We start from the raw sequence: 7,564 nt of genomic DNA on the forward strand, positions 1-7,564 counted from the left end.
CAAAGTTACTTAAGTCAGCACCTTTCCCCCTCACTCCCCCCATCCACTTCAATGGTGTTATCTTGTGCATTTGTAATAGAGTTAGAATTTTTGTCACAATCTGCACTCTCCTTCTGGGATCTCAGATCTCAATTTTTTTTTTTTCAGTTTGCGTACATGGAGTTTTACTCTCTGTACCGTAATGTTTGTTTTGAGAAATTCATAGAGTCATCTATCCACCATTATAATGTCATGCTGAATAATTTTCCATTAAAAAAAATTCTTTGGGCTTCACCAATTTAGTTATCTCTTCTATCTACGCTCCTGGCCGTCACTGATCTGTTTACTATCTCTACAGTTTTCCAGAATATCATATAAATGGAATCCTACAGTATATAACTTTCTCAGATTGGCTTCTTTTGTTTAGTAATTTGCATTTAAGATTCAGCTGTATTTTCATATAGCTTGATAGACAGATCAAATATCCTTTTCATCGCTGAATAGTATTCCATTGTAAGGATGCACCACGGTTTTCCATTCACCTATTGAAAGACACTTTGGTTACTTCTAATTTTAGGTAATTATGTATAAAGCTTCTATAAACATTTGTGTGCAGTTTTTTTTGTCTGTATGTATAAAATGTTTGTATGTTTTGAAATGTATATACACATATTTGCTTTAATCGCACTTGTATGTGAACTTATGAAATGTTATTCTGTGTTCAATCTAGCGTCTCACTATAGAAGCCCTCAAGAATTAGCCAGATGTCCAGATCTTGAGGGCTTTAAAAAGTTCCATGGCACGTAAGTAATTGGACCTGAAGTGGCAGAGAATACCCTGTTTAGATGGGGAGAGTCATACTCTGGTGTTGAACTTGTTGCTTCACCACCCGCATAAATGGGGCGATGTTGAGTGAACATAGTCCTGTATGCAGAGAAGGCAGCTCTGCATTGGAAAGCACACAAGGAGAGGCGAGGCAGAGAGAAAGGAATAGAGAAATCATCTCTGTTTCAGTTTCAGATTAGTGTTCCAATTTCCACCTCATTTCCTGTGGTGTCCTGTTATATTTTCTGTTTAGATTCTATGAGATTCCTTTTCATTCATTCAGTAATCTTCCATTTTTACTGGACCTAGCTCGGATTCCTTGCAGTCCCACTGCTCCCCACCCCCCACCCCCCAAAAAAGCAAAGCAAAACCTTGAGAAGAAAAATTTTATTGCTTGTGCTTTTGATAAAAAGAGACAATGAGAGAGAGATTACTGGAACCTCAAATCCCCAAATCCTTATCAGCTGTTGCTTGTTGTAACTTAGAGCTACCCCACCAGGTCTCTGAGACAAGCTTGAGAGATTCCTCCAGGGACTCCAGGAACTCTCTTAATAAAAAATGAAAGACTGTAGAAGACAGTTGGGGGAACAAGTGATAAACAGAGAGAAGGTCATAAGCAGCAGCCTTGATGTAACAGAAGCCATGAGAAACAGAAGCCCCGAGGCGACTTGAAATCAGTTCATGTGGATGAACCAGCAGGTGGCTACGTGCTAGAACAGAAGGGCGTGTCATGATTGACAACTGGGAAAAAGGACAGAGAGCCAGCTTGCTGGAGCGCGGTGACTCCTTAATGACACTCTGCTTCTCTAGAAGGCCCGAGTTCCAACAGCAGGTGCCTCTCTTACGCTGTAACACTCAGCTCTAAATCTACCGCCTTTATTTTTCTTTTAGTTTAATTTCCCTACGTCCTGCAACTGCAGCTACATGACTGTCTCAAGAATCTCTCTCTCTGTCCTTTGCATGGAAAAAAAAAAAAGACCCAATTAAAGCAAGAAGAGGACAGCTACTGAGATTCAGAAATTCAGAAATACTTACCTGGCAGAGGAGGTACCATGATCACGAAGGTGGTGTTCCCAGGGTGAGGCTTATCCATTGCACTCCTGCGATTTCCCCAAATGTGGGAAACTCGACTGTGTAATTTGTGGTAGTGGGGTACTGCATTTGTCCTTCCCCATCTCCCAAAGAAAAGAAAAGGAGAGAAAAGAAAAATTCAGAGAAGTCTGTCCATTCCAAGTGTTTCTGGTTATCTAAACGGAGTCTTTCTCTCTTTCCTCCTGCCCCTCTCTCATTCCCTCTTTCTCTCCCTCTTCCCCTAGAGGCAGACTTTTCCCCCTTCATTTCTGAGGCATTTCTTCTCTGGTCAGGTATGATCGGAGCAGGATGCTCCCCTAACTGGGAAAAGCCTCTCCTGTCACTTGGTGGGGTTTTTATCCTACAATTATTCAGGTTTGAGGGACAGAGCGTGACCTCTCTCCAAAAGCGGAGCAGATGCTCTTCCCGCTGTGCTTGTCCCAGCACCTGGGTGCTCAGGGTGACACTTCTGCTCCAGGATGAGATCTGACCACCCGAGTCAAACTGGTGGCGCACAAGTGTTCTCTGTGCTCCCAACCCCAAGACATGCATATGCGCCCTCGGGTCCATGAGTGCAGGTTCTGGGTCCCTTCCCTGCAGCCAAATGTTCTCATCCCGTGATCTTCAACTCTGGCGTCCTCCTTGCTGGTCCTTGCTGCTGCGTCTTCTTCTGAAGTGCTGCTCCTCTGCGTAGCTCTGCCAGGCCCTGTCCCCTCTACCCGCCGGCCCTGCTGCTACTCTGTGGCTTCAAGCCATGCTTTCCTGGGATTTCCTGCCAAATTCCCATCTCCGCGATGCTGACACCTTTAACCGTTCCTGGGCACACACAGCGCACCCACAACCCCAGAGGTGACATTCACCAGAGAGTAATGACTCCTTCAGACAAAGAACTGGAGCTCACTTCACGTGGTCACCGAGCTCTGTGCGCTATTACGTGCTACTGGGACTTCTGAGGAGTGTCCCCTGTCCACCTTCAACTCTCTGAGCCCTGAGTCTAAGACTCCTGGGGCAGGTCCCTCTGGGGAACGCCGTCACCCCGTGCACATGGAGTGGGGCGCAGGCCTACTCAAGCGAGGCTGTTTGCCAAGTCGCTGAAACCCTTGGGGTCTTTTATTCTAATCTAATTTAAAGAATTTTTCTATTAAATTTTCATTAAATAATTTTTATTTAATATTCATTTATTTAATAATTTGGAAATTATTTTAATAAATAATATTTATTTAATACTTATTAATTTTACTAAATGACATTAATTTATGTATTTAATATACAAGTATTTATTTTATCAATTATAGTTTTATTAAATAATTTTTATTCCATATTTATTTTAATAAATAATTTAAAATTTTTATTTTAATTAATAGTTTACTAAATAATATTTATTTATGTATTTAATATACATATATTTATTTTATTGATCACATTTTTATCAAATAATTTTTATTCACATTTATTTATTTTAATAAATAATTTAAAATTATTTTAATAAATACTATTTATTTATTTAATATTTATTTGCTTTACTAACAACATTAATTTATGTATTTAATATACAAATATTTATTTTATCGATTATATTTTTATTAAATAATTTTTATTTCACATTTATTAATTTTAATAAATAATTTTAAAATTTTATTTTAATAAATATTATTTCTTTAGTATTTCTTTATTTCACTAAATAATATTTATTTATGTATTTAATATATATATATTTATTTTATTGATTACATTTTATCAAATAATTTTTAGTTCATATTTATTTTAATAAATAATTTAAAATTGTTTTAATAAATAATATTTATCTATTTTACTAACTGACATTTATTTATGTATGTAATATACATATATTTATTTTATCTATTATATCTTTATCAAATAATTTTTATTTCACATTTATTTCTTTTAATAAATAATTTTAAAATTATTTTAATAAATAATATTTATTTATTTTTTAATATTTAGTTATTTTACTGGGTAACTTTCATTTATCTATTTAATATACAAATATTTATTTTACCTACTAAAGTTTTATTAAATAATTTTAAGAATTATTAAATACTTCTCTAATTATTAACTTTAAAAAATGAAATAATTTTCTCATTTAATTTGCTATAGCTCTTCCTAAGGCCTGCGGTCCTGTTTAGATAAACCTCAGTTACCTAATTATGACCTTCCTCTGCGCTTTCTCTGAAGGGCTGGTATATTTAGTCCGATCAGGACTGTTTACTCATGATCTCATCTCAAGATGCCACGAGAGATGGATTTCATGTAAATCTCGAGTCCGACTCTGCTTCATAGGACATAGCAGTCATGTGAGTTTCTTTATAAAATGTTTTTTCGCATAACAACAAAAAATAGAAGGCATGTAAAGGGGAAAAGAATCGAGATTCAAATGGATCCAGTGTGGTTAGAAAAGTTTCTGTAACACCACAGGAAAATCAGTGCTCTTCCCCCCACACTCTAATTACTACCTTCCATTTTATACAGAGGCTAAATTATTGTTGTCACACCACATGACATTGAATTACCACTGGAAGCTAGCCAAGTAGGCAGACGCTGGAGTCTGGTTGAAACGCCAAGTGGGTAAATATTCCAAGCTTCAGGAGAAGCAAAGGCAAATGTGAAATGCAGTGAACTTGAGTTCAGGCATGTTTATTTTGACTTACAGTCTGTACAGAATGGAAATTCCATATATGGGTCCTTCTCACCCTTTGAGCACTGCCAGCTAAAAGGCAGAGCCAACTGATTCATCAGCCTGTAGACAGTCTTTGAGGAGGGGAAATGTGAATAACGGACGCTCGAGAAATTCTTAATGCCACTCACTCCTTCAACAATAAACAAGGACAGTGGCCTTTTAAACTTGCTTTCATGTCCAGATCTCATATGCATTTTATCTACTAACTAAAGTATCAGTGATGTAGCTGATTACTACTCATTTTCAGGTTCCAGTTGAAATGCCCCTTCCTCCAGGAAGTCTTCCCTGACAACTTTAGTCTGAGTTTGCTCAGACTCCTTCCTGTTTGCTCTCTTAACTCAATGCATTTTACTCTTCTTATCATCCATCATAGCTCACTTAAAAGTATGCCATTCAGACCAGACTGCAAGCAATTTGAGGTTAGAGACCACGCCAGTCTGCATCATTGTTCTTGGCGCTTGGTAGGTATATTCTGTTCAATTCCATGGAGACAGGGATTGAATACAAGGGACTGTCTCTTGGGAGTATCACTTTATTATCAGAATCAGAGCACACAACCTTGGAGAGGACTTTGGCGGAGAGAGCGGAGCTGGTGTGGAGACAGGGAAGTGACCCTGACAGAATACCCACCTGTTCCAGGCAGCTTACGAGATGTTTTACACATCTTGCCTACTAATCCTTACAGCCACCCTTAGAGATCATCTAACCCATCTTTTCACAGATGAGAAATGGAGAGGAACATTTCCAGGGGCAACATGAAATGTCCCTGTTTATGTACGTGCGTACGTATGTGTATTTTCACGCCCTGTTGAATCACACCCAGGACTTTTGTAGCTTCCTTGTCTGGTGTGTCCTTCATGTATTAGTCACTCACAGAGTTCACATTACCCTTCAAAGTCCAGTCCAAGCATTTCCTCCACCTTAAATCTTCCTAGGAGAAGCCTTCCTACTCCACCACCAATCCTTTCAATCAGAATTAAGAATTGCTTCCTTTGAATCTCTTTTGAACCAGAGTTTCTATCAGTTGTAGGAATACAGTTGTTCAGTGTAGGGGCTTACACACAAACTCTTCGAGTTTAAATCTTTCTCCCCCATGCATTAGCTCTATGACTTTGGACAAGACACTTAACCCCCCTAGCTTTGTTAATGCACCTGTATCAGTCAGGGTTCAACCAGAGAAGCAGAGCTGGAAGGAGAGCTATAATAAGAGATTTACTACAAGGAATTGGTTTATGTGATTGTGAGGGCTGAGTCTAAAATCTGTAAGGCGAGGCTGTCAGGAAAAACAAAACAGGCTGGAATTCTGGGGCACCAGAGTTGTTGTCAAAATTTGTAATTTCTTCTTCATCGGGGGAGCCTCAACTCTGCTCTTAACATCTTCCAACTGATTGAATCAGGTCCATGCAGGTTATTGGGGATAACCTTTCTGACTTAAAGTCAGTTGTTAATGGGATTTCATCGTATCTACAAAATATCATCGTGGCAAAACATAGAGCACTGTTTGATTGGATAACAGGGGATTATAGCCTAGCAAAGTTGATATCTCAAAAGGCGATCATACTAATGTAGCAGAATGGAAGGGGGGTGATTTGGAGCAGGGGAGTAATAATAGAACCTACCTCCCAAGACCATTGTAGAGATTAAATGGGTTTATCCATATCATGTATTTAGAATAGCATTTGGTAAGTGACAAGCTCTCAATGAATGTTGACCCTTAATACAGTGTTTGTTATATTATAATTACTTTTATGCATCCACTTTCCCTCCTAGACTTTGAGTTTTTTTTATTCATACATGTACCCAAAGCTTTGTATAGAGCCTGACCTACAGCACAGATTGGTGAAATTTTTTCAATGAATAATTACTTTTTTTCAATTCTGAAATGACTCACAGAAAACCCAGAAGAAGGCCACAGAAGGGATCTGTTAATGAAGATTGCTCTTCTTCATGGAAGCTCTTTCTTGCACTAGTGGACTACAGGGATATATTTGGGGCCATTTTCCAAAGACGGAACGGGCCATGATGGTACCTACCAACTGAGTTCCATAGCTTTTTAAAAAATCATTTCTAATGGCATACAAAACGTTATAATTTGGCAGCAGACCAGATAAGAGAAGGTCCACCAAGTGGTCTTGGGATTTGAAAATATATGAAACCTAAGAGGAAGTCATTTGATTTTCTGCAGAGTCACCATGTAAAGATTTTGGAAGGAAATAAACAAAAACAAACAAACAAATTTTTACTTTCTTTTATGTTCTAGAAAGAAGGGCATCTCACCTAAATGTTATACCGTGATGAAAGGCTTTCCACTTGACAAAGATTCAAAAAATGGCGAAGGTCTAAATTCACATACCTCTAAGATAAGAAAATTAAGGTAAAATCCACAGAGGTGTCCAAATCTTGTGAAGTAGCATTTTCTGCCTCCCTTCTGCCCACATCCTGGAGGTCGATTTCTTTTTACTGTATTATTTTTGGGTGGGAGAAGGTAATTAGTTTTGCTTATTCATTTATTTTCTAGACGAGGTACTGTGGATTGAACCCAGGACCCTCGTGCATGCTAAGTATGTGTTCTCCCACTAAGCTATACCCTCCCCCCTTTTAAAAATACCGTCCCCCAGATTTATTTTACATACTGTAACGTAATACTGTAGGAGGCTGAAATTCATCACTAATCTCTTCTTTTACGTGGCAAGGATGTTGCAATATCTAAGATCCAAAAAGTATGGTTGGAAGAGAGAGATTTACATTAACTTTTAATTTTCACTTTCTTTCTTTCTTTCTTTCTTTTTTTTATCTATAAAAGTTACTTAGACTTAGCACTTGTGTGTGAATTTCACCCTTAAGCATGGCTGCAGGGAAAACTCACTGGGGTGGCTTTAGAATGATCCTATTTGGAAGGCTAAGTGTAAGCAGTGGTGAACATTTAAGAAATGAGGATCAAATTCAGGTCATGGTAAATAGTTTGTGTGCTTTCTTGAACTAAAAGATCAG

General features: G+C 38.0%; 1 long non-coding RNA gene and 1 pseudogene across 1 annotated transcript; both read left to right on the forward strand.

The window, feature by feature from the left end:
• The first annotated feature begins 708 nt into the window (after positions 1-708).
• On the forward strand, positions 709-6,754 carry LOC140697464 (uncharacterized). Its single transcript, XR_012074602.1, has 4 exons — positions 709-782; positions 4,072-4,190; positions 4,947-5,034; positions 6,467-6,754. It is a non-coding gene; the product is annotated as an uncharacterized lncRNA (long non-coding RNA).
• On the forward strand, positions 1,832-1,979 carry LOC116281376 (U1 spliceosomal RNA; annotated as a pseudogene).
• Positions 6,755-7,564: the final 810 nt, after the last annotated feature.

Source organism: Vicugna pacos, chromosome 7 (assembly GCF_048564905.1).
Source record: "Vicugna pacos chromosome 7, VicPac4, whole genome shotgun sequence".
In the NCBI taxonomy this organism is placed as follows: Eukaryota; Metazoa; Chordata; class Mammalia; order Artiodactyla; family Camelidae; genus Vicugna; species Vicugna pacos.